This window comes from Triturus cristatus, chromosome 1_1 (genome assembly GCF_964204655.1).
Source record: "Triturus cristatus chromosome 1_1, aTriCri1.1, whole genome shotgun sequence".
Taxonomy (NCBI): Eukaryota; Metazoa; Chordata; class Amphibia; order Caudata; family Salamandridae; genus Triturus; species Triturus cristatus.
This window is the reverse complement of record NC_140579.1, coordinates 52378451-52403218: the sequence shown is the minus strand read 5'-3', so window position 1 is coordinate 52403218 and position 24768 is coordinate 52378451.

Genomic DNA, 24768 nt, shown 5'->3' with positions numbered 1-24768 from the left:
CATTTTCTTACTTTAACCCTTGTGTGCCGTCTGTCTGTATCTGAATACATGTAAGGAGAGGGTGACAGCTGGGATTTGTGCATTCCCTCTAGACAGTCACACAAAAAGGGAGCTGGGGTGTGACAACAACAACCTGATGGCCCATCACCAGGCTGATGGGCCTTCCTGAGATAGATTGCAATGGAGGAGCTGACACTTGCGCCTGAATAGGGCAGTGCCTGTCCCCACACAAAGAGCTGCATACCCCCTGTAGTGAGTTTGGAGCCAGGGCACAAAGGACATGGACCCTGTGGGGAGACTTCAAGGGTCTCTCTTTGAAGTCTCCCCCACTTCAAAGGTACAACTGGGTATAAGTAATGGACCCCTGACTCAGTACACTTCTGGACCCGAGGACATTCTGCTAAGAAGTACTGCTGTACTGCTGAAAGGACTGTCACCCTGCTGGACTCTTGCTTTACTGTGCCTGCGCTTCCGCCTGCTGCTCTCCTTGCCGATTTGCACACGAAAAATATTTTATTATCATTGCTGACCCTGTTTTTTAATTACTATTGCTGATTTGCACACTAAAATATTTTTTGCTGATTTGCACTTTGCGGTGACCCGTAGGATCCAACCCCCGGCACAAGCTGTGTACAATGCTCAGGCAGGAAGGCCTCGTGCACCACTTCCGGTAGTAGCGCCTCAGACGCTCGGGGCAGCGGTCTAGTTGCTGCACCCGGCGTCGGAAGAGGTGCATAAATACAGTCCCTGACGCGATCACCTGAGGCTGACTATTTCCTCGGTGGCAGAACAAAGGAAGGTTTGAGTTGATCCGTATCCGTAGGAATTGTTGGTTTATGTGACTAACCCGCAGTTTTAAAATATTGCTGACTTGCTTTTAAATACTATTGCCGATTTGCACACGAAAAATATTTTATTATCATTGCTGACCCTGTTTTTTAATTACTATTGCTGATTTGCACACTAAAATATTTTTTGCTGATTTGCACTTTGCGGTGACACGTAGGATCCAACCCCCGGCACAAGCTGTGTACAATGCTCGGCGGGCAGGAAGGCCTCGTGCACCACTTCCGGTAGTAGCGCCTCAGACGCTCGGGGCAGCGGTCTAGTTGCTGCACCCGGCGTCGGAAGAGGTACATAAATCAAACCCATGACACGACAGACCGGGGCCTGGGGTCAGAACCCCTGCTCCATGTCCCCCAGGACGCATTAGATACTCTGGATTGCAATTGCTGCAACTCAAAAAAATCCCTAGGGCCATCTGCCTCCATTCGTTACGACTAGATAGCCCCTATCCTAAATGCCCTCACTGCCCCTTCACATTCACTCCCCACATCCCTCCCCCTCCCCTCCACTAGTCCAGCTTTTAATTTCTTCCTGCTAAACTGCAGATCCCTCCCTAAGCACTCCATGGAAATTTCGCTCTTTTTACAAGACTCCTCCCCCGAGGTGCTCTTTTTAACTGAAACATGGCTCAGTGCCAGCTCCGATCCAGATATCGTACAATCATTGCCTCCGGGATATGTGATCCAGAGAGTAGATAGGTCTCCAGGCAAAGGTGGGGGAATCGCGATTGTCTATAAGGACCACCTCACTTGCCGCCTACTTGGTAGCCCTCTCCAGGACTGCGAGAATGTCCACTTCTCCCTACAATACTCCCCCCTTCTTTCACTCTCAGGCATCCTGATCTACCGTCCCCCGGGGGCAGTAGGCGCTTTCTGTAACTCCCTGGTGGAAACCGCCATCAATCTCGCTAGCTCCTCTGCGAACTTCTTGCTTCTCGGCGATCTCAATCTTCATTTTGACGATTATAGGTCTACAGTAGCAGTTGAACTAGCAAAAGACCTTGCTTCCATCCAGTTGGTGCAAAAAGTTCTCCTTCCTACACACTCACAGGGACACTGCCTTGACCCAGTGTTCTCTAATTTGGAGACGCTCCAAGGAAAAGACCCTATCCCCATCCCCTGGTCCGACCACCATCTGGTGCCTCTCTCCTGGCACCCCCAAACCCTTACTCTTCCAGTCCCTCCCCCTCGGATCCTTATCCGCCCCTGGTCCAAGCTTCCCCAGGAGAAATGGATCCATGAACTCGTAAAGTACATACCTCAGTCTACTTCCTGCCCGATGGCAATGTATAATAACTTCTGCAGCTGGATAGATGACTCTCTGAACCTCACCCTTCCGAAGGTCCGGATCACCAAAAAGCATGGCTCCACTAGATCGCCTTGGTACTCGGCTGAACTGCGCAATTTGAAACAGAGTTGCAAAACTTTAGAAAGAAGATGGAGGAAAGATTTCGCAGCTGAAAGCAAGTTCATTTACAGGGAAGCTATACGCAACTACAGAAAGGAATCAAGCAAAGTCCAGGCAGCCTACTACGAGGCAAAAATCCAGCAAGCGGCGAATTCCCCCAGAGAGACCTTTGCCATTATAAATAGACTTCTTAAATGTCCAGCCCCCCCCCCCGTCCCCACGGACCCCCATGGAACTCGTTGCGAAAACCAGGCCGAGTTCTTTGATTACAAAATTCAGAACATTTTAAAAACCCTCCTTCCAATTGACCCTCCGGCAACGTGCTCCCCAACAGACCCCTTTCTACCACTCACTGCCTGAAACGTTTTCCCCCTCTTTCCCTGGAAACGCTCCTGACGCTTCTGCCCACAGTAAGAAGTGGCTCACCAAGAGACCCCGTGCCTATGAACATCCTAACCAATGCTGCTTCTATCATTGGCCCTACAATCACCCAAACTATCAATGCCTCTCTCTGCACAGGAATAGTCCCCCCACTTTGGAAGGAAGCTATGGTTAAGACCCTTCTAAAAAACCTCACCTCGATCCCGCAGATTTGGGCAACTATCGCCATATCTCCCTTCTACCTGGAATCTCAAAAATCGCAGAGAAGTATGTAAATCACACCCTCTCCAAGTTCCTGGAAACCTCCAACCAGCTACATCCCTCCCAAACCGGCTTCCGGCCCAGACGGAGCACGGAGACTGCACTGCTGGCAGTTGTGGAAGAGAGCAGGAGACTTCTAGATGCAGGAGGCGCGGCGGCCATCATCCTATTAGACCTGAGCGCAGCCTTTGACACTGTGAATCACCAGGTCCTGAGCCATCGTCTTGGCAAGCTGGGAGTAGCCGGAACAGCCCTGAGATGGCTGCGCTGCTTCCTGGAAGGTCGCACATTCCAGGTTTTTGAAGAAGGCACGAGCTCCAAACCCCGGCCCCTCCAGTGTGGTGTGCCACAGGGCTTGTCGCTGAGCCCGACGCTTTTCAACGCGTACATGGTTCCCTTGGCATCAATTGTGGCCCCCTTTGGGATTCATATGGTCACCTATGCCGAAGACACCCAACTGGTCGTAGCTCTAAAACAGACCACGCCATACTCAACGACCCTGAAAGCCTGTCTCACGGAAGTGGTAAACTGGATAGGGTCCTCCCACCTGAAACTAAATGGAGGAAAGACCGAGGTCATGACCCTGGGCGATTTTGACAACGCGGCACTTAAAACCATCTGGCAATCATGCATGGGGCCAGTTCCAACTCCTAAACCCGAAATAAAGAGCCTCGGCATCTGGCTAGATCACAACCTGACTTTCCAAGTGCAAGCCTGCAAGATAGTGGCAACTTGCTTCGGCCTGATCAGAACGGCAAGGAAAGTGCTCCCTTTGCTCCCTCCCCAAGCTAAGAAAACCATGGTCCAGTCTATTTTGCTCTCTAGACTAGACTATGGCAATGCTCTCTATCTGGGAGCCCCCACCTCGGTAATATAGGTCATCCAAAACTATGCAGCCAGATTGTTGACGGGAACGCCCAGATCAGCCTCCGCAAAACCCTCCCTCCGCCTCCTTCACTGGCTGCCAGTAAAGGAGCGAATCAGTTTATCAGTCTGCATTGTTCATAAATCCCTCCAAGGGACAGGTCGCCCCCTGATCTCAGCTATAATTCAGCCATACAAAGCCAGGAGAAAGCTCCGCTCGGATGACCTCTATCTCATCGCTATCCCCAGAATCAAATGAGATAGAAGTGGCTGTAGACTCTTCTCATTGAATGCAGGCAAACTCTGGAACGCCCTTCCACTCCATCTCTGAAATTAACCTAGTCACCTCTCCTTCGGGAAACAGCTTAAAACCTTTCTATTCCCTTAACTCTTTCATTCTTTCTGTCCACTAGCTCATTAGTCCTGCCTAGAGCTGGGAGGCCTCCGGGTAGCCATGCGCTCTACAAATGCCCTTTCATTTCACTTTCATTTCATCAGTGGAACCACCACACCAACCCAGGGCCCAAGCCCATGTCTGTCGCAGAGGCAGCCAGTCTAATCACGAATCCAACGCCGATGAGCAGTGATGTTGAAATTGACTTATCATTATCGCAAAGTAGTACCCAATCAATGGAGGAAACTCAGATAAGTGGGCAACAACAGCCACAACCACTCCCAGTAGTAGTTGTTCCTTCCAAAGTAGGGGCAGTTCAGAAGAGCGAGCTTCTTGCAGAGGAAGAAGAAGAGAAAGCCACTCTTTCAGAAGATCCATTGTCTTCCAGATGTCCAGCAAGAAAAAGGAGGGTTAGTCTATCAACTTCTTTTCCAATCCCCCCTTCTGATGATCTAGACACCACTTGGATCCTGCCTCAGTCTCAGTTGGAGACAAGCCACACACACAAGACAAGGCTAGGGAATAGGAAGGTTCCAGAAACCCTTAGAGTTGTGGAGGTAGATGTAGAAGAGGAGGATGATGACGAGCCAGTCATCATGGACATTAGTCCCGACCCAGTGGAGACCAACATTACCCCATCCCAAATTGCTGTGAGGGATGTGGCACGGATACCACCAAGACAGATGAAACCACCAACACCACCTCCAGCTTCCATATTTCGCTGGCAGCAGCTGCGGTCCATGCAGGTAACAGGGGTGGGGAGGTGGGGCAGAGTAAGGTTTTTTTCGAGGGACGATGCAGAGGGAAAATTAACTATTTATTTATTTTTCCCTCTGCATCATCCCAGTTTGGGACTTCTTTTCGGCAGAAAGGAGGCAAGCATTGCTATATGCTCCATTTGTGGACAAGGTGTTAGCCGGGGTAAGCTTGGTACAAATTTTGGTACTGATGTAGCGCTTAAAAGGTTGAAAATTGTAGGGTTGCGTCATATTCCCTGTTAGTTGGCACCCGCATATAATCAAATGTGTACTCAGGTATTTTGTGTGCGAAATGTTTAAGAGATGTGTAAGGTATAGATTTAAATTAGAAGTGTTAGCAATGTACAAGCGTATTGTGAATGTATTTAGAGAAATGCATAGAGTTTTAGTTTATATGAACGCAATGTGAAGTTAACGTGTAACCTAGAAAACGTTCATGAAGATTGCTTAAAACATACATGAAAGGGAAGACGTAAATGTCAATAGCTTGATTTAGGCATGCTTGTGTAACCGAGTAGTGGCCAGAATTCACATATATCGTTAAGGAGAAAGGCCTGTTATTTTCTTATGTTAGCCGAGGGCAATAGGCCAAAAGGATTTATTCTAGTAGAGGTTTTAGGCTGTAGTAAATTACAAAATTAAAAGATGTGAAGTATGTCTGCATTCCATGATCTCACTCCAGGTGCAAGGACAGTTGCTTCGTTAGTAGAGAAGTTCTTTGTTCACGAATTGAGTTATGTAGTTAAAGCCAGACATGGGAGTGTATTGGAATGTGCCAATCGTAACTCCTAGTGCGGATGGTGTCTGGGACTCAAGGCCAAGCTGATGGACGATGGAACTGGACAGCGCTCAATGGAAAATTACTGAAAGACGACCCGGCTGGAGAGGAGGTGCAAAAGGTTGTGTTCTATGATTTGGGGTTCTGTATTATGGAAAGCGCCCCGAGGGTGGAGGCAGAACAGAATAGATCGGGGCAGAGAAGAGTTAGGCGAGGAGCGAGAGGGGGCATTTATAGATCAAGCTTCCAAGTGAAGACTTATTAGGAAGTTTCACTGACGCCTTTTTCTCGATTTGAGGGTCTCAAGGGATTGCTAAGTAGGGATGACATCTAGTACAGAGCAGGGACAGAGATGGTATGGTCCAGTATCCCTAATATCGACATTGGCTTGGTAGTTTTCTACCTCATGCTTTTAGAAATTGTGCTTTTGTTTTTTTTTAGTCGTATGCGGATTCTTCGTAGAGTAGCATTTGTGTTAGTGCCTATGTATTTGTTGTGCCTCGTATTGAGGAGTTTGTATCTTCAAATTTTTATGTTGATAATAAAAGCCAGAGAGCCAAGAGATTAAGTCTCGAGTCCTTGATTATGACAATTTGCGGACAGCATTCTTTGATAATTGTGTTTATTCCCTCCACGCTATTGGGCAAGTAAAAAGTTCCATCCGACCAAAGTGGGTTCTTGTAGATAATTGGCAGACAAGAAACTGGGCCTGAGCAGTTGGTAGCAGAGGATGGTTACTTCCGATAGCGAGGGACAATTAGATTAGATACGGATAAGTGATGCTTGAGGCCCACAGACGATAAGTGATGGTGAATCATCAGATGGTGAGCGGGAGACGACGGCGGCAGATGAGCATCGACGGCGAGTAGCAGTGCGGCAGGAAGCAGCAGTTCCAGGAGTGAGTATGAACAAAACGAGATGTTGTAGGTTGCGGTGTTGAGTTGTTGTGTGATGTCTTGCGGAGTTGATGTGTATGTCGAGTGATTGTGAGATCAGGCTGTGAGCGCGCGCAGCCCGGGAGTTGTGGTGTAGAAGACACCTGAGATAGATTTTGTTGACCACCCAAAGGAGATCGTGAGGTACCATCGATCACCTGGACCGAGATAGGGGGAGCGAACGTGTGTGTGTATGGCAACTTAACGCTGGTCGTGGGTTGTTGTGTGTGGATCGGAGTATTAGTAACCTATCAGGGGCGACCTGTCTGGCCGGACGGGGGCAGACGGTCGCCAATCGAGGTCAACAAGGTCGAGAGACTGTGGACGAACAGTCAGAGGCTGTGGACGAACAGCCAGAGAAGTAACTTAATCGGTTATTTCAGTGTACGAATGGGACGAGTGTAGGCGTGAAACGTGTCTGGTGAAGGGAACTGCTGCGAACGAAGGAAGGTGACGTCAGAGAGTGTTGCGCTGTGATAGGACGGTTGGTGTGAGTCGCGCTGTTATTGGAGGATTTAAGGGCAAGAAGTAAACAAAGTGCGAGATACATCATGAAGTGTTTTAGGGTTTTGCGAGAATTGTGTAGAGGTGACAAGCATGTGGTTACTCGAAAGGGAGAAGAAGCCCCTCCCGAGGATACCCCAGCACATTATATGGCAAAGAATGTGGGATTACATACCATAGTTTGGATCGAGAATTGGCATAAGATTACACAAGGTGAAGGGGAACTAGCTTTCCCGAGGTACGGCTCATTCAGACTAGCGGTGCTGTATCAGCTGAAGTCTGTGATGGCGTCCTTAAGACCCTTGCCAAGGCCAACACAGTTCGAAGCACTACATGCGTGGATTAGAGCAGCACATGATAAGGAAAAGGGAAGAAATCAGGAAAAGGTGAGAAAATCGATTAGGGCATTCCAAGATGCTAGGTGGGATGCAGCGGAGAAAAGATGGAGAGTGCAGGCAATAGAGGAAGAAAATCTGTATCCCTTATTAATAGACTCGACGGGGATAAGGCATGTGAAGGCACAGGAAGAGGAAAGTGATTCCGATGATGGAGTATTGGAAAGAATGCTGGAGGAGAGACCACCTCCTTACAACCCAGAAGAGTCAGAGGACAGGTGGGGTGAGAGAGGGGAAACTAGAAGGGTAACAATTCAACCCGAGACTCGAGTAGAAGGGATGGTCTTGTTCGGAACAGAGAGTTCACGGAGTCAGTCTGAGGCTAGTGGGAGGATCGAGAGAGAGATGAGGTTACCGGATGCACTGAGGGTACCGGTTACCATTAGACCGATTGTGTCGATTTATAGTCCAGAATCGGAGGAGATGGAGAAGTCTGAACGGGTAGCTGAAAGAACGAGGAGGGAAAGCGAGGAAAGTGGGTTGGAGGGTGCAACGGCCCGAACTCCAAGCCCGGTACAATGGAGCACACCATTGGTAGCGGTATCAGATTCATCTAGGGGCGAAGGTGGACGGAGACCCGAAAGGCCGATGAATCTGATGGGGTCGGAATCAGAGTTGCGATCATGGGTACCAACCGAGAAGCACCGGAACCCAATTATGGCACAATCGGAGGGATCGGATTGATTTTTTGAACCGTTCTGCTCCTATGCAAGCACCAGAAGAGAGTAGGGTGAGGGAAGCACCAGAAGAGAGTAGGGGGAAGGAATTGGAATGCGAGTACGACGAGAGACATGGAGCGAGTTGTCAGGTGTTGAAGGGAGCTCTGAAAGTAGGGACGATAGATGTCGTAAGGCTCAAAGCAGAGGTAGATGAAATAATAGCTGGAACTCTACCTCTTGAGAGAATAGTAACATACAACCCGGATGAGCTGTTCTTTGTAGCGAAAGATGTGACTCGCAAAGCACGAATTGCACACGAGAAACTAAGGATTGGCGAAGGAATATGAGGTGGATCTATCCAAGACTAGAACGTTGCAAGGAAGTCATAGGATGCATTATACTGAGCGGGAGTTGGAGGAGAAAAGGGTTGTTGGTTTAAGATCACATACCAGAGAACTGATCTTAGCCATGCCAATATGGCTGATGCTTGATAAATGGGAGGAGAAATGGTCTAAGATAAAGAACTCTAAAGGAGCGGCAGGAGGAACCCCGGGTGGAGGGTTGCCACTGGCAAAGACCTTCCCTTTGAGGGAAGTGGCGAATGGAGGATATGTGCATGTACCATGGAGCAGGGGTGATTTGGCATCATTTACGAATGATTTCCCCAGGCTCAGGGAGAAGCCTGCAGAGTGGTACAAGCAAGTTGAGCGCTTTGTTAAGATTTCGAAGGTATTATGGATCGACCTGAATACCTTATTTGATATCGTGGTTCCGGGAGATTTGTGGAACGCATGCAAGGTTGCCGTTGATTGGCCGGACTATGAGCCTGATAGGAACTCGATTACGAATGGTCCGTCACCAGTGGTGATGAGGCTATATGATAAAGTAATTACTTGGTTGAAATCGAAGGTCTCACCACAAGACATTGATTGGGTGAAAATAGACAGGACAGTGCAGGAACCAAAGGAGACAGTACATGAGTTTTATGAGAGACTCTTAAAGGCTTTTAAGCAGTACAGTGGCCTAGACGAGCTGGAAACGAAAGATATGGGACAGTTTGTTTCTAAGTTTGTGTTGGGTTTGAAGCCAGAGGTTAGTCTCATGATACAGCAGCATTTAATCTGTTGGCAGAATAAGCCCGTGGATGAAATCTTACGGTACGCCAGGTACTGCACGGACGAGATTGAATCGAAACATAAAAAGCTAAAGGACAATTTGTTGTTTATACAGATGCAAGCTGCGCAGGGACCGCCGAATGGGGGACCAGTGGTAAGGAGACAGGGAAACTATCAAGTAGGAAATCAGAACGTACAGGGGCAGGGGAGGCCAAGGCCTATAGACCCTAGGACTGGTATGGATGTAGCGATACTGAAAAGGACGACTGCTTGTCACCAGTGTCACCAGGTGGGACACTGGAGACGCGAGTGTCCCCTGAACCCCTGGAACCAGCCACAGACGGAGGGAGGAATAGCTCAGGTACCTGGGGCGGAACAGGTACAGACGGTGACTACACCGAGAATGATGAAAGGGGGGACAGGCGTCCCGCAGGTGCAGGTTCCCCAGCCACCCAGGATACAGAACATACAGCAGGGAGCTCGAACTTATTTGCAGATGCCCATGTTTGAAGTAAGCGAGGAGAAGGATACAGATTTGCTGGCCCGGTTGAGTTCAAGCCAAGACGATGACTGCATACTTAGGGCCATCTTAGAGGTAGATCAGAGATGACCCTTTGTGGAAGCAGAGCTTGACGGACACCCTACTACCTTTTTGGTCGATACGGGGGCTACTAGGTCGACTATTAGATCTGCAGCAGTTCCGGGGGTAGCGCTTTCGGGGGAAAGTATACAGGTTGTTGGGGTGGCGAATAAGAGGCTAGTTAGCCCTTTGACAGAACCGATTCCAATTAGGATAGGAAATTTTAGGGATCGACACCAGTTCGTGGTGTGCGATTCTAGTCCTGTTTGTTTATTAGGGAGAGACTTATTGTGCAAGCTCAATTGCACAATTTACTGTACCCCGAGAGGAGTAGAGGTACAGACAAGAGATGATAACGCGACCTTTAAGGTTGCGTATCAGCGGGTGTGTGTGGAAATGTACCCAGCTTTGACGGTGGAGGAGCTCCCACTCGACCTGAGGGACTCAGTGTCCATCGATGTGTGGGACCTAAGTGGAGAAGAGATTGGCTTATTCAGGGGAGTGGATCCAGTGAGGATACAGATCAAGCCAAATGCGGAGTTCCCGAGGACACCTCAATATAAGTTATCTCCTGAGACGATTGCAGCGATAAAACCTGTGATCGAGTCTATGATTAAGCAGGGAATACTGACGGAAATCATGGGTAGTCCATGTAATTCGCCCATTATGGGACTGCAGAAACTAAGTGGGAAGTTCCGGATTGTACAAGATTTGCGAAAAATAAACGACATAGTTGTTCCATGTTGTCCAGTGGTACCGAATCCATCTGTGATCCTGTTTCAGATCCCATGTGAAGCTGAATGGTTCACAGTGATTGACCTGTGTCAAGCATTTTTTTCGATTCCCCTACATGAAGAGAGCAGATTTCTTTTTGCATTTAGGCTAGAGAACCGTGTATTAACATGGTGTCGTATCCCACAGGGGTATACCGAGAGTCCATCTATTTTTAATCAACTCTTGAAGAAAAACCTTGAAGGTCTCGTGTTGCCACAAAACTCTGTTTTAGTGCAATACATTGATGATCTGCTTGTTGCGTCGGAAACAGAAGACGCTTGCAGAACTGATACGGTTGCGTTGTTGAATTTCCTGGGAGAAAATGGTCACAAGGTGTCCCCAAACAAGCTGCAATACTGTTTGCCTGAGGTACAGTATTTGGGGCACCGAATTGAGAAGGGTAAAAGAAAGGAGTCTCCAGATCGCATTGATGCGATTCTGAGAATGCCAGTTCCCTCGACGCAGAGGGAGGTTAGAATGTTTTTGGGAATGGTGATTTATTGCCGCCAGTGGATCCCAAACTTTTCCTTTGAAGCGAAGCCTTTACAGCGGCTGACGCGAAAGGACGTAAGTGATCCGGTACCATGGGACGACGACTGTTTGAAATCATTTCTGAGGCTGAGAGAAGCCTTATGTAGCGCTCCTGCGTTGGGAATGCCGGATTACAACAAGGCATTCGCGTTATTCTGCTGCGAAAGAGAAGGTTGCGCATTAGCAGTGTTAACTCAGAATCATGGAGGTGTCCGTAGACCAGTTGCCTATTTTTCAGCTACTTTAGATCCAGTAGCTTCTGCGTTGCCCGGATGTCTCAGATCCGTTGCTGCAACAGGTGTCAGCATCGAGAGATGTGAGAGTATTGTGATGGGTCATCCTCTTACTGTACATGTGCCACATTCCGTTGAACTGTTGATGACTAGGACTAAAACACAGCACCTCACGAATAATAGGCTGACTCGTTATGAGCAAGTCATCCTTGCAGCAGATAATGTGATATTGAGAGGTGTGCTGTTTTAAATCCTGCTACATTGTTACCTGTCCCAAATGTAGATGATGATGAAGATTGTGAGGACCATGATTGTCTCGATGTGACTGAACTATGCACCAAACCGAGACCAGGCATTGTTGATGAACCGCTCCCAGTTTCAGATGAGATTTTCTTTGTGGACGGTTCATGTTTAAGAGACAGTGTCGGTCGATTGAGAGCAGCGTTTGCTGTATGTACCATCACGGGGGTGGTTGAAGCCGCTTGTCTAGAAGGAGTACACTCCGCGCAGGTGGCTGAGCTTATTGCGTTGACTCGTGCCTGTTTGGCAGCTGATAAGATCCGTGTAACTATTTACACAGACAGCCAATATGGGTTTGGTGTGGTTCATGACTTTGGACAGCTATGGTCCCAGAGAGGGTTCATGACGTCTTCAGGTTCACCCATTAGAAATGGTGACTATGTGCGAAAATTGCTTGAAGCATTGTAAGGTCCTGATGAAATTGCTGTTGTTAAATGTTCTGCACACACTAAGGGAAATGATTTTGTTTCACTGGGTAATAATTATGCTGACGAAGTTGCCCGGTTTTGTGCAGAACAGGGATGTAATTACACGGAGAACCACATTGTGGAAACTGAGGAGAAAACGGTGTATGATCAGATGTTAGCAATGGCAGACTCATGGGAGGAACTGAAACAGCTGCAGGAAGGGGTTTCGGATCAGGCGCGAGACAGCTGGATACGAGCTGGATGTGAGAAAGGAGATGTGGATATATGGGTTTCGAATGATGGACGAGCGGTGTTGCCAGAATATTTGTTGAATCCCATGGCGAGGTTGATACATGGTGCTGTACATCTTGGTAGAGACGCAATGATGCGAGTGTTTCGCCAAACTTGGTACAACCCGAAGTTTCGGGCGGTGGCCGAAACCGTGTGCCAGAGGTGTGTCACTTGTCAACAGATGAACGTAGGAAAGAGGACAGCTGTGACGTTGAGTCACATAGGGAGGTCAGGTGGACCTTTCAATAGGATGCAGCTGGATTTCATTGAAATGCCGAAGTGTAATGAGTTGAGGTACATATTAGTCATAGTATGTGTCTTTTCCAGGTGGGTGGAGGCATACCCTACACGCAGATGTGACACACTCACGGTAGCAAAATTATTATTGAGAGAACTCATTCCGAGGTACGGTTTCCCGACCTCTTTTGAATCAGATAGAGGAACTCATTTCCACAGTGAAGTCATGAAGTTGCTTTGTGCTGCCCTAAATATAGATCAGAGGTTACATTGTAGCTATAGACCAGAAGCTTCAGGGATAGTGGAGCAAGTGAATGGAACTTTAAAAGCTCGAATGGCGAAAGTGTGTTCGTCGACGTCCCTGAAATGGCCTGACGCATTACCCTTAGTTCACATGAGCCTCCGAAGTGTGCCTGATAGAAGGACTGGATTGTCACCCCATGAGATCCTTATGGGGTGGGCGATGCGTTTGCCAGCAATACCTGCCACTGCTCTGATAAATATCACTGATGATATGATCCTGGACTATTATAGTAAAGGCCTTGCTGACGTGGTCCGTTCTGTGTCTCAGCAGGTGCAGACAGCAACGGTTCCAGCTGCGAGTGACCTGTGCCACGACCTATGTCCAGGCGATTGGTTCTTGGTTCGCAAGCACGTGAGGAAGAGCTGCCTGGATGCTAGGTGGCGAGGACCGTTTCAAGTGATCCTCATCACGAACACAGCAGTCAAGTGTGGAGGTTTACCGAACTGGGTGCATGCTTCCCATACCCGTAGAGTTCCAGCACCCTTAGAAGATACAGTCCCTCTCGAGAACGAAAATCCAGCTGAGGTGGCCGAGCCATCTGAGAGGGCAAGTCAAGCTGTAAGGGTTGCTGAAGCAGCTGGTGGTGCACTGAATCAAGCTGAAGGAGAACGTGAGAGAAGCCCAGAACCAGAAACAGGGGAAGAAGTAAGAGGTGCAGTGGGCAGTACTGAATCGAGTTCTGCCGAAGAAGGAGAGAGCAGTGCACAGGGTATCGCGGGAGAGACCAGAGGTGCCACAGAAGCAGAAAGGGTTTGGCCCGCGAGACAGAAACGGGTAAACCTGAGGTTGGCGCCGAGCACAGATCTCGCACCAGTTTCGGAGGAGCCAGAAGCAGAATCGAGTGATGAGGAGCATCCTCAAGGTACCCTGAGAAGGTCAAAGAGAACTAGAGTGCCAAGTCAGAAGTACGCTTCACCGGAGTGGGCATATCCAGTGACTGATGCCAGGTTTACCGAGCACGGGAAGATTGAGGTCAATGACATTGGTCAGCAGTGCTCCGTTTCCGAGAGTGGAAGTGTTGCTGAGAATTTCAGGACTGGAGATTGATGGAATCCTGACCATCAACATCCCGAATACGCCATTTCTAAGCATCATTCGTGGTCTGATCTTGGATACCTTGGATTTCCCGACGTTCACAGTTGCGCCACCTCCACAAGAACTGACCATTCTTAAGCTCGAAATATTGCAGGGGGTCCTAGAACTGTTGGGACCGGCAGTTATTCTGGACTGATTCAAGAGTGTTGTAAAGCAGGAAAAAGAAGATAACCTAGACCCGAGGGGAAGAAGAATAAAATTAGGGACGTTCCGTTGTAGAACAAAGAAAAGTTAGGGAGGTCTGCCAAAGTTCATAAAGAGACATTAATGAGAAAGAGACTTACCATTCCAGAGACTGTATTGAACATTGAGTATATTCCAAAGATAGCAAATCCTGGAAACACACATCGTAGGGCTAGATTAATAGTAGGCACATTGGTAGGGGTAGTGATAGCCACTATATTTGAAGTAGTGATAAGTTCGTACATGGTGGCCCACAGGCAGGAGGGGGAGGTTCAGGGAGCACCTACACCTACTACTCCAGGGCAGAGAGGTGTTAATATTAGAGATCAGAGAACATTAAAGTTAAAAGAGGATCGTAGACTCCACATGGATTTGTCGAAGGGCGATTTTAAACTCTATGCTTATGCGAAGTTGTTGTACGAGTATGTTGATGTGATGGATGTGAAGGATTGCTATGTGTGTATGCAGCTGCCTGCTTCAGTAGATGAGGGTATCAAATATCATCATCTCCCATTGACGTATGGGATTTCTTGTAGTTTGTTGCTTAGTTTATTTTACGACAGGAGGCAGTTCGAGTATTTCTTTTCAAATTTTGATACGGTACTTCCTGAAGTTCCAGCAATCAAGCATTTGAATAAGTACGATTATTATAAGAAAGAGGACAGACTCCTGAAGTATTTTAGACCAACTGTGAGGTTGGATACTGTGCATGCTCACCGGCATAACCTGACATGTGCATTGTCTGAGACGGAGAAGAAATTCATTGACCAGGTAGAGGACAGATATAGAAAGTTGACCCAGGCTCGAGATATCGGAGATAGTTCAGTAGATTGGACCGACGAGGAGAAATCTCACAAGTCCAAGGGAAGCTATGGACCAATTGCATTAGATGAAGCGCAGAAAGGGAATTTATGTATTGGACGTCCTCAATCAGCTACTGAGAAGGTTTCAGTGGGACATAGCACCTGTTCCCATACCTTCACTATGGAGACTTCTGTTAAGAACTTTATGCAAGGTGCAGTACAAGTGATTCCGACAGTGTATTATGTATGTGGGAAGAATGCTTATGTAAGATTGCCTGCAAATTAGTATGGCATATGTTATTTGGCTATTATATTCCCGAAGATTTATCACACGGAGGACTTGGAGCTGTTAGAGACGAGACAACATTCTAGGAGACGTAGGACTGTAAATGCAGGTGCAGTGATTGGTGATCTATTTGGAGCGATGATACCTAGTATGGGTGTGGTTTTGAATGACGTGAAGATCAGAAGGTTGGCGACTGTAGTTGACGAGCTGTCAATGAATACAGCGAGGTCCTTGTTGTTGGTGAATGGAGAGATGTTGTCGATACGGAATATGGTTATGCAGAATCGCCTTGCGTTAGACGTGTTATTAGCAAAAGAGGGCGGAGTCTGTAAATTATTGAAGGTTCAAGAATGCTGCACATATATTCCAGACAATACGAAGGAGTTGGGGAAGTACATAGACAACATCACAACTATTCACAAGGAAATCATGGATTTGACGGAGGAGAATGTGTGGGAAAAGATTGGACAGGGATTTGGTAGAGTGGGAAAATGGTTTGCAAATTTGGGGAAGGGATTTCTTGGATCGGTGTTGAAGCCAATTATCATTGCTGTGGTTTGTGTGATTTGTTTGTGGGGATGTGTAAAAGCTTGGAAGTGGTATCAAGGAGGCAAGGTTGAAAGAGCTCTTAGAGCAAACGAGCAGAGAATGGCGAAATTTCAGGATCAACAATATGAGAATCTTAAGAGAATGGAGGGAATTCGACATGGCAGGGTAATGACAAGTACCGTCTAAATCAGTCTCTAAAGAAGGGAGATTGTAATGATGTGATGACAGATGTCATCAAAGGGGGGAACTGATGTAGCGCTTAGAAAGGTTGAAAATTGTAGGGGTGCGTCATATTCACTGTTAGTTGGCACCCGCATATAATCAAATGTGTACTCAGGTATTTTGTGTGCGAAATGTTTAAGAGATGTATAAGGTATCGATTTAAATTAGAAGTGTTAGCAATGTACAAGCGTATTGTGAATGTATTTAGAGAAATGCATAGAGTTTTAGTTTATATGAACGCAATGTGAAGTTAACGTGTAACCTAGAAAACGTTCATGAAGATTGCTTAAAACATACATGAAAGGGAAGACGTAAATGTCAATAGCTTGATTTAGGCATGCTTGTGTAACCGAGTAGTGGCCAGAATTCACATATATCGTTAAGGAGAAAGGCCTGTTATTTTCTTATGTTAGCCGAGGGCAATAGGCCAAAAGGATTTATTCTAGTAGAGGTTTTAGGCTGTAGTAAATTGCAAAGTTAAAAGATGTGAAGTATGTCTGCATTCCATGATCTCACTCCAGGTGCGAGGACAGTTGCTTCGTTAGTAGAGAAGTTCTTTGTTCACGAATTGAGTTATGTAGTTAAAGCCAGACATGGAAGTGCATTGGAATGTGCCAATCGTAACTCCTAGTGCGGATGGTGTCTGGGACTCAAGGCCAAGCTGATGGACGATGGAACTGGACAACGCTCAATGGAAAATTACTGAAAGACGACCCGGCTGGAGAGGAGGTGCAAAAGGTTGTGTTCTATGATTTGGGGTTCTGTATTATGGAAAGCGCCCCGAGGGTGGAGGCAGAACAGAATAGATCGGGGCAGAGAAGAGTTAGGCGAGGAGCGAGAGGGGGCATTTATAGATCAAGCTCTCCAAGTGAAGACTTATTAGGAAGTTTCACTCTGACGCCTTTTTCTCGATTTGAGGGTCTCAAGGGATTGCTAAGTAGGGATGACATCTAGTACAGAGCAGGGACAGAGATGGTATGGTCCAGTATCCCTAATATCGACATTGGCTTGGTAGTTTTCTACCTCATGCTTTTAGAAATTGTGCTTTTGGTTATTTTTAGTCGTATGCGGATTCTTCGTAGAGTAGCATTTGTGTTAGTGCCTATGTATTTGTTGTGCCTCGTATTGAGGAGTTTGTATCTTCAAATTTTTATGTTGATAATAAAAGCCAGAGAGCCAAGAGATTAAGTCTCGAGTCCTTGATTATGACAATTTGCAGACAGCATTCTTTGATAATTGTGTTTATTCCCTCCACGCTATTGGGCAAGTAAAAAGTTCCATCCGACCAGAGTGGGTTCTTGTAGATAATTGGCAGACAAGAAACTGGGCCTGAGCAGTACCGTAGGCCAAATAACCCATCTGAGAAAACACCACTTGATCCAGGGGAAGGCGCACCTTAGCAGCCAAAAAACTGAACGTGTTGTTGGTGGAGGGGATTACGAAGAAGATCTGATCACAGTGGAAGGTGAACAAGAGGGAGACATTTTCTCTGTTACACAAAGCAGCCCTGTTCTCAGCAATGCAGTGGTACTACCCAGATCATCATCAGTAACATCCCAATAGCACAAGAGTCAGAGTGAGACACCAAGGGGTCCCAGGCAAGAGAGTACAGCAACGAAAAAACATGCGTTTAGCCTGACATCTTGCATCAAGAAGTCACCTGCATCAGTGGCACCAGAAAAGAAAAAAATCCAGGCTACCATTCTCAGCATGTTTAGGTCAGAGGAGCAGTACGAACGCAACGACCCAATGGCACGTTTGTACAACGCGAAGCTGGCTAAAATGTTAGCGCTGGACCTCCTCCCTTTTTCTTTTGTGGAAGGGGTGGGTTTTCTTGAATTTGTGGCAGCCATCAGCTCGAAATGGAAGGTTTCCAGACGGTCCTATTTCGCCAGAGTTGCTGTTCCAGCACTACAGCACTACATCACGACATTCTGGAATTGCTTGGACAAGCTTTGCACCAGAGTGCTGTTCACACTATCCACCTGACAACAGACATGTGGACCAGTTGCCAAGCCACTGATTACATGTGCATCACTGCACACTGGATCTCTTTTGTGGGGGTTAGAGAAAAGATATCTGCAACAGTCGTTGTTGACACTGCTGAGATTTTTAACCCCTTCCATGCTGCGCAAATTCCGCCGCTGTGCTGACGGTTTCTTGCGCGGGCGTGGTCATGACGGAACGGTTCCGTCATGAGCACAGCTCAACCGTGGCTCATGACGGAACCGTTCCGTCATGAGCACCGAAGGGGTTAATGCTGCTCGGAAACATGTAACTGTAGCCATGCTCGCAATGGAGAAATCTCATACTGCTGCAAACAGTTTGGAAGACTTTGACAGCAAGGTCTTTGAATGGGTGCGACCAAGAGGGCTTAACTTTGGTTTTGTTGCCACAGATAATGGCAGTAATATAGTTAAGGCCATGGCTATATCAGGGTCCTGTGTTTGGCGCACTGCATTAACATCATTGTTCAAGACTTTTTGAAAAAAGAAGACAGAGTCAGCAAATTACTGACCTCCTTCAATAGAATCTGCACACATTTCAGCCATTCTTTTAAAGCCGGAAAGCAGCTGAGGATCATTCAACGTGATAATAGAATGCCAGTTAAAGCACTCATCCAGGAGGTGCCAACACGTTGGAACTCAACTTATTACATGCTTGACCGTCAGTTTGAGCAGTAAAGACCAATCAATTAATATGCCATACAAAGAGGGGATGTTACTGTGAAAGGCATGATCACTGAGATGTACCAGTGGGCCTCGTTAAATGCCTGACAGAGATGCTACTTCCTTTTGTATACTATACTCATTCCCGATTCTCCCTCAGGTGTCTGACTGTCTCATTTTTTTTTTGCACATGCTATTGTCAGTGTCTACTACTATCACCACCATGGCATTTTGGGAAACCAAACCATCGCCATGAAGCCATCAATTCGCCTAAGTATAAATAAACATCAATCACAAGTAAGAGAAGAAGTTTGGGGAGGCATAATTAACAATATGGAAATTAATTCATTCATTCACACACCCACACCCTTCCGAGTCCATAGGGGTTTTAGTTGCAGACTGCATAGACTAGGAGGAGAGACTGACAGTACTAGTAGGACAAGTCGCAAGTGAGGCTACTGCATCTATCTGTTGGTGTGTTATACTATCGGCAGATTATTCAAATCAAAAACTGGCAGAGTCCCAGCAGCAGCAAAGGAAACCGTGTGAAGTAAAAGATGAACCCCCCCACAAAACATATATATCATATATAAACTATAAATAATGTATTCCCCTAACAAATAAACTAAAGAAAAAAAACACAACACCGGACCCACCCCTTTTCCTAACCTCAACCAATGTCCATAAGAGTCCAATGTCCATTCCATTATCCATAAATAAACCCCAACTTTTCCCCAATGCCCAATTCCCACCCACCCGAAAAAAGATAAGATAAGAAAAGGGGCAAAGTGACGGAGTTCTAGCGGTGGGCTCGCCGGTTACTCTCCAGGGCCTTTATCTGCCCCTCTAGGCGCACCACCCGGAGGAGCATGCGGAGCCTAAATGCCTTACAGTTGCATGCACAGGTGTGGGCAGCAGTGTTCAAAGAAGTGCGGCGGGCGGTTGCCAGACCACGGCGCTGTACCACTGGAGGCACTGGGGGGGCCTGGCTGGGCCCGGGACATTGGAGGAGGCTACAGCTGCTGCTGCCTCCTCCTCCTCCCGTGCCAGAACTACAAGCCTCCAATATTCGGTACGGATGGCCTTCAGCTTCCATTGCCAGGCCATGTCTGCTAATTCCTTTCCGTTTGGTGGTGGGTTTGTTTGGGAAGGAGTAGCTATATCAAGAAAGAAAAAACACAATTGTAGCCAATACTCTTAGCAAAACAGTAACACAAAATGAATTATACAAATAAAATGATAGTGGCACAGCACTAGCACGCACAGTACATAACATTTGCGGTATCCACCCACTTCCTCGGCCTCTAACATCAGTGGGAGTTTCAGGCAATACTGCTAGGCACTATGGAGTAGACAAGTCTTATTCTTCTCTCTCTATTGTTTAGCTAAATTAACCTTGCCAGCTCAGTCAGCTTGTGCCCTAGACAGACATACTCGTGTCGCAGACTCACGTTATTTTTATTTACCACTGTCTGCAGGTAGGGCAGCTGTAGTCTACAACTACACAATTATCTTATTTTTCTATTATGGCCATACTCTGTTACATCAATGGCAACTTCTCAATTTCACTTTCACCCTGACTACTACAACAAGACAGATGAAATCTGATCCGAATGATCATTGATTATATAAGGGACGACGTGAGGTACTATTGATTGTTTGTGTAACCAATCATGCAGCCGATAGGTCACCTATGGCAGGCTGACATGGTTGAAAATGACATAGGGAGGGAGTGGGCCTGAGAGTCAGAGGGAGACGATTGATAATGGGTGGGTATGGGTACATACATACACAATATATATGCTGTGCTTGCAAACCACTGTGAGTCAAGGGAGTATTTGGAAATACAACCTTGAATCACAAACCTTGAAAAATACAGTCCTTGTTTCTCTTCCCAGCGATTTTTCAATTTATCACTGCATTGCTGTATTAGCTATATATATTTTTTATTTTAATCTTATTCTATTTTTCGCCCTTGGCTTTGCTACTCTGGCACTGTTTATTTTTCTTTCACATTGTCTTCATCCAGTGACAGCCTCCACCTCTGCTATGACTGAATACCATCCAGGCATCCATCCATTCAAAGTAAACATGGCTATGATTCTTCTTAATCTCTCAACAAACCGTTCACCAACAACATACACTTGCATTTTTTTTAAACCACCACCCATTCCTCCTTCCTTGCTTGCCTTTGAGTTTGACCCATCAAACCCCCGGAGGATTCCTATCGCCCATACAGTTTCACCCACCCAGGCAGGCATCCTTTCTTTCACCTTTCACCCACCCTTCAAACACCCACGCATCCGATTCCTATCGCCCACCTATGCATCCCACGCATCCTTCTCTGCCAGTCATTTACAACATGTCACGCGTCCTTCCTCCTTCCATCCTTTCCCTTTTCGTTCAACCCATCCATCACGGTCATCTGACTCTTAGTCTTCTTCATAAAACTTTCCCAGTTGAGTTGAAGTCAGATAGAAGAGGCCATTAGTTACTCAACTCCCGCCGCTAATGCTATTGCTAATGCTAAGTAAAGGGTGTCTTCTTCAACCATTGTTCACAACTTAGTCTCTCTCAACAGTACAGTGTACACCCTTGCAGCGAGTGTGTATTGTCAATAGGTAAGGAATATAACTTACCACCGTCCGTCACTGCTGCAGGTTCACCCACCCCTGCAGTAGCTGCCGCATCTGCTCCCTCCTGGCTGGCGTCGCCTGCCCCGCCACAGGCCCCTGCACTGGTGGTCGGTATGCCTAGAAAAAACATTAGCCCTCAATTTCTTTTTTCACTAGCAATATTGAAAATACAATACATATATACACCACTCACATCACTAGTATAAATCGGGTACTAGAGTAGAGTAGACAGCAGTAGTGTGTCCTATCCTATCAAAAATAGTAAAATATCAGGAAGTGCATTTTGTTATTGGCAATTTTCGAAAAGCATCTCAAGAACAGTCCAACCCAAAGGACTGGACTCAGTGGCTTAAGCTATTGCTGAATCTGAGTTTTAAAACTTTTAAAAAAGTAAATAGTGGCCATCTGGGCAAGCTACAGACAGAGTAAGACTAGAGGCAGTTAGATTGATGTAAAAAAAAACACACTATAATTATAATAACTAATTAGGTAGGTAATGCGGGGATAAGAAGAATTTAGAAACAGATAGATCGAAGTAGATTTGGTAAAAAATATAATTAGGAAACAAAAATAATAGTTAAAAAAAATAAGTTGCTTTATAAGTTAGGGCAATATACTTATTAATAAAAACAAAAGGAGCACCTACTGGGGCCAGCAGCAGAGCCATCTGTAGAGGAGCAATCCTGGCCCTGGGCGCATCTCCAGCTCCCGCCTCAGACCTAGGTGTCTTCTTCTTGCCCCTGTATGCTGATCATGTAAGACATAATAAAGAGACAAAAATTGATTGCTGTGAAACAAATAATAAATATTTTTTAAAACGCTCTAAAAAGATTTTTTTAACAAGAAACGACAATTGCAATACAATTGACCTATCTAATCTGATCGGCTAGTAGTATTGTGATCGCGACCGTCTAGTTATTTTATTTATTAATCCAGTGTTCCATTCCGATTCCAGAATCCAAACCTAGGTACAACCTAGCCCGCCAATTCCAAAGACAATCGGAATGAGTTTCCAAAAATTATATTTGCTTCTTCAAAGTTCCGATCTCATTTGCAATCATCAATGAATCAACGGGCCAATTGTCCACTATGTCTGCATTTCCATTTATTTTAGTCCTCAAAAATGCATAGATGTACGCATGCATATTGCATACACCAAACTACAAAAGGTTCTACTAAGGCAGAGCTTTCCAAACTGTGTTACCCGACACAGTACTGTGTCGCCTGCAAATGGTGGGTGTGTCGCGGGATGACACTGGTATTAACAGGCACTTAGCACATAACTGCTGCTAATTAAGAGGCATTCCTTTGAAAGCTTTGTTCTCACTATGCCTCATCTATTGCATAATGTCTCCCAGTAAATGGTCTTTTAAAGACCTGCGAAGTACTTGGGTGCGGCTGTGTGTCTGCCCGGGAAGCTGGAGTGAGGTGACAGAGGGTGACAGAGGGAGACAGACAGAGGGAGATAGAGGGAGGAAGACAGAGAGAGAGGGAGACAGAGGGAGGACGACAGAGAGGGAGAGAGGGAGTGAGAGAGGGACGGAGACAGAGGGATGGAGACAGAGGGAGGACGACAGAGAGGGAGAGAGGGAGGGAGAGAGGGACGGAGACAGAGGGACGGAGACAGAGGGACGGAGACAGAGGGCAACAGACAGAGGGAGACAGAGGGAGGAGGGCGACAGAGGGAGGGAGAGAGGGAGACAGATAGAGGGAGATAGAGGGAGGGAGACAGACAGAGGGAGACAGATAGAGAGGGAAAACATGGGAGACAGAGGTAGACAGAGGGAGGGAGAGGGAGACAGAGAGAGGGAGACAGATGGAGGGAGACAGAGGGAGACAGAGGGAGGGAGACAGAGGGAGGGAGACCGACAGTGGGAGACAGAGAGAGGGAGGAGGGTGACAGAGGGATGGAGACAGAGGGAGGGAGACAGAGGGAGGGAGACAGAGGGAGGGAGACAGAGGGAGGGAGACAGACAAGAGGGAGACCGACAAGAGGGAGACCGACAAGAGGGAGACCGACAAGAGGGAGACCGACATGAGGGAGACCGACAAGAGGGAGGGAAACAGAGGGAAAGAGAGGGAGGGAGACAGAGATAGATAGAGAGGGAAAACATGGGAGACAGAGGGAGGGAGAGGGAGACAGAGAGAGGGAGACAAATAGAGGGAGACAAATAGAGGGAGACAGAGAGAGAGGGAGACAGAGAGAGAGGGAGACAGAGAGAGAGGGAGACAGAGGGAGGGAGACAGAGGGAGGGAGACAGAGGGAGGGAGACCGACAGTGGGAGACAGACAGAGGGAGGAGGGTGACAGAGGGATGGAGACAGAGGGAGGGAGACAGATAGAGGGAGAAAGAGGGAGGGAGACATAGGGAGGGAGACAGAGGGAGGGAGACAGACAAGAGGGAGACAGACAAGAGGGAGACAGACAAGAGGGAGACCGACAAGAGGGAGGGAAACAGAGGGAAAGAGAGGGAGGGAGACAGAGAGAGAGAGAGGGAGGGAGAGAGAGAGGGAGGGAGAGAGAGAGAGAGAGGGAGACAGACGGAGTAAGGGAGACAGAGAGAGAGAGAGAGCGCGAGAGAGAGGGAGCGAGAGAGAGAGAGAGAGATAGAGAGAGGGAGGGAGACAGAGGGAGACAGAGAGAGAGACAGAGAGAGGGAGGGAGACAGACAGAGATAGAGACAGAGACAGACAGAGACAGATAGAGGCAGAGACAGGGACAGGGGCAGACAGATAGAGGCAGAGACGGACAGAGACAGAGAGACGAAGAGGGAGACAGAGGGAGTGAGACAGCGACATACAGAGACAGGGACAGACAGACAGATAGTGGCAGAGACATGGACAGACAGATAGAGGCAGAGACTGAGACAGAGAGAGGCAGAGAGACAGAGAGGGAGGCGGAGAGGGAGACGGAGAGAGACAGAGGGAGAGAGAGAGAGGGTGACAGAGGGAGGGAGACAGAGAGAGGGAGACAGAGAGAGAGGGAGACAGAGGGAGGGAGGCAGAGGGACGGAGACAGAGGGCAATAGACAGAGGGAGACAGAGGGAGGAGGGCGACAGAGGGAGGGAGACAGACAGAGAGAGAGAGGTTGACAGAGGGAGGGAGACAGAGAGAGGGAAAACATGGGAGACAAAGGGAGACTGTGGGAGGGAGACAGAGGGAGGGAGTCCGGGGTAGACAGAGGGAGGGAGAGGGAGACAGAGAGAGGGAGACAAATAGAGGGAGACAGATAGAGACAGAGAGAGGGAGACAGCGAGAGAGGGAGACAGAGAGAGAGAGGGAGACAGAGAGAGAGGGAGACAGAGAGAGAGGGAGACAGAGAGAGAGGGAGACAGAGGGAGAGGGAGACAGAGGGAGACAGAGGGACGGAG